Raw genomic sequence first — 3,207 nt, 5'->3', positions numbered from 1 at the left:
GACTTGGAAAGGCGGTCTTGCTGGAGTTTGTCGATCCTCGCTGTGTCGCCGTCGCTTTGATACAAGCATATCATCAATCAAGTGAGTTTAACTCACTAATCCCTACTTAGTAAGTTAATGCCGTTTAAGGGTTGATTAGTTTAGACTAAGTGTGGATTACGTGAATAGTTACAATGGATTAGTGAACTAATTAGCCAATTTTGCATGTTACATGGTTAGTTTAGAGCAATTAGGGCCTAGACAAACTCTAGTTTTTATCTAGAGTGGTTCGGAAATTTTTTGGGCTCATCTCGGCTTTTAATTAGGCTTTACGGGCCTAAGTTGCTATTTTTGGCATTTATTAATTATTTTCCGTAATTATTTATTTATTTATTTTCCAGAAATTAGACCGGGAAAGTTGGTGACTGAAATTTCGTGCTTATTGCAATGGTGTGATTTGTTTATTTAATTGAGTTCTAATTTGTGCTGATTGTGTGTGATTTGTATTGTTGGGATTTATCCCAAAATTTATTTAATTTCAGTAATTAATTGAAAAGTCATCAGGCATCGGTTTACAGCGCCAAAAATGGATTTGTGGATCATTAAAATTGGTGGGATTTTCAAGTGACAGAAAATGATATTTTGGTTAAGATCGACCGTGTACCCACACATGATTATTTTTTATCTGAAATGATAAAAATGGTGAAATGGTTAGATGATCACAGCCTGCGGGTTCAATACATCAGTTTAGAGTGAGCAGTATATCAGTATACTATATCAACTTACGGGCTCTGATATGTTAGCTTAATGCGAGTAGTATACGTGGCAGCTTCTGGTGAGCATTATTAGTATACTATACCAGCCTACGGGCGATATTTCAGCTTAGAGCGAGTAGTATACTATCTATTGGCCACTTTTGGTGAGCTATACTATTTATTATCAACTTAGCATGAGTAGTCCTAATTATGAATCGGACTTTATAGATAGTATGGATTGAGATGACCGGGGAATGGTCTCGATGAAATGGAATTGACTAAGTCGATTGATCAATGATTCGATTTGTGGGGATGAATTGATTTGTGAAGTGATTGATTGGATGGTTATTTGAACTATATCAACTTGCAGGAAGGAATCGAGCCAAGGTAAGTCCTCCGACTCATGATTGTGTGTAGGCAGCCCTCAGGGCGTATTTTCTTCCTAGTCGGGTCTTAGGGGGTGAACTCGCTGAGACATCGTCTCACCCCGTTGTGGGATAACATTTTAGGTCCTTAGATGGCAACTCCTCCTGAGCATTTTGGACAACCGAAGAAAATCACAGAACATATGTACTATATTTCGATCCGTGGGCACCCTAAGGGGTTAGAGTGCGAATTGGTGAAGTCCATAATATGGGTTGATGCGGGTCTACCCAAAAAGGTGCCCCATCAATACAGATCGTGGTATCGCCAGGATCGTAATGGACTAATAGAGGGCCCCATACTAGAATCTGAGATACCTCTGTATGTGATCAAGGTTGCTTTTGGAAATGGCACTACAGACCCTCCAGGTGATTCGGTGGTGGATCGGGACCTGGACCTATCGGAACCTAAGTCTCCTGTGTACTCAGCTGAGGGCTCCAAGTAGGATCCAGATGAGGATGAAGAGGAGGATGAGGAGTCGTAGTCTTATGAAACCCCCCCTATTTTGTAGACGTTATAAATAGATCGGATAGTATTGTATTATATATGACATGACTGGTTGTGTTATGTATATATAAGTGTGTCGTTGGTTTTAAAAATTGTGGCTCTACTTTTCTATCCCATTGAATTGTTGTCTGGGGATTATTTATTTGCTTATGCATGCATATTAAAATGAAAGGGTCGGCGTTGCATTTCAAGACGTCGTTGTTTAATCGACCAAAGAGGGATGGGGGCACGCTCGATGATCGGGGCGTGACATATCAAGTCCTTGACCATGTCGAGCATGAATTAGGGTTCATGGCTTGGCTTGATTCGCTCGCTACACCAATTTAGTACCAAGCTTGGCTCGGGAACGATACACCTCAATATTGTACCAAAACCATGAAAGAAACCAACCTGTTGTGGTCTTGCATTCATCCAAAGCCGACGAAAGCCTTATTCAGAACTCGGGTCGTGAACATACATTTACAAAAGTAATTTAGAATAGTTTATAAAACAACTTTGAGTTCTCTTCGAAACATCTTTCAAAACTATTAGGATCAAAGTAAAATAGAGGCATAGTAGAACAAGCACAAGAGCCGGGAAACTTTAAATTCACAAGCCAAAAGCTAAACCAAGGTCCATCATTAATCTAAAATCAACTCAAGCAAGCGTGAATAAAACCTCAATCAGAACAACGGATCAAACATGGACTTGTTACAAGCTTGAATGGACACAACACAACATCCTAACCAAATGTTAGTAAGTCTACTTACAACTTTCTAGATCGGCGGCCTCAAATGGCAGTGAACAGTGGCAAGGACACTTAAGGAGAGAGAGCCGAAGTGAGGGAGATGGAGGGGTTGGTGTGGGTGGCCAAGGAAGAAGAAGAAGAGATGAAGAGAAGTTTGTGTGTGTGCATGCTTGGGAGAAAATAAGCCTTCTCCCTATTTAAGAACACCCTTCAATAATGGTCTTGATAAGGCATTTAATGTCAATAGCTTAGGTGGAAAGTCTAAAAGCAAGGTGGCAAATCTATAGGTTCTTCCAATGGCTTCTAAGTTCCAAGTGGCAAGCTCCTAAGTGGTCCATCTAGTTTTGTATTGGCTCTTAATAAATGAAGTGATCTTCCTTATCTCCCCCAATAATTGGTATCCAAGATCTTCTTGAAGAGCTCCATTATTGGCCTCTAATATTTCCTAAGTCAAGAATCATTTAATGAGGGCACTAAATGCAAGGCAACTTGGTCTTCTAGTCTCATCCTAGGGAATGATTAGTTCTATGCCATTGGTGACACCTTAAACTTGCCATTGAAGGAGTAGAGTCTAAAAGTATTTAATGCATCATCATCCTAAATTAAGAAGACTCTAGATTAGCCTTACTCCTTAAGTTGGGCGTGCAACCCCCCCCCCCTCGGTGTCCAAGTTGGGCATGTGGCTCCCTTATCTTGGGGTGAAAATAGTTTTGAGCAATTTTTGAAATCAGCGTCAATGCCTTATCAAATGGGCTCGAAAAATTGTAAAAATTTAATACATTGTAGATGAGACCCTAAATGAAATTTTTATGAAGG

The sequence above is a fragment of the Eucalyptus grandis genome, chromosome 4 (assembly GCF_016545825.1).
Source record: "Eucalyptus grandis isolate ANBG69807.140 chromosome 4, ASM1654582v1, whole genome shotgun sequence".
NCBI classification, from domain to species: domain Eukaryota; kingdom Viridiplantae; phylum Streptophyta; class Magnoliopsida; order Myrtales; family Myrtaceae; genus Eucalyptus; species Eucalyptus grandis.
This window is presented reverse-complemented; position numbering follows the sequence as displayed.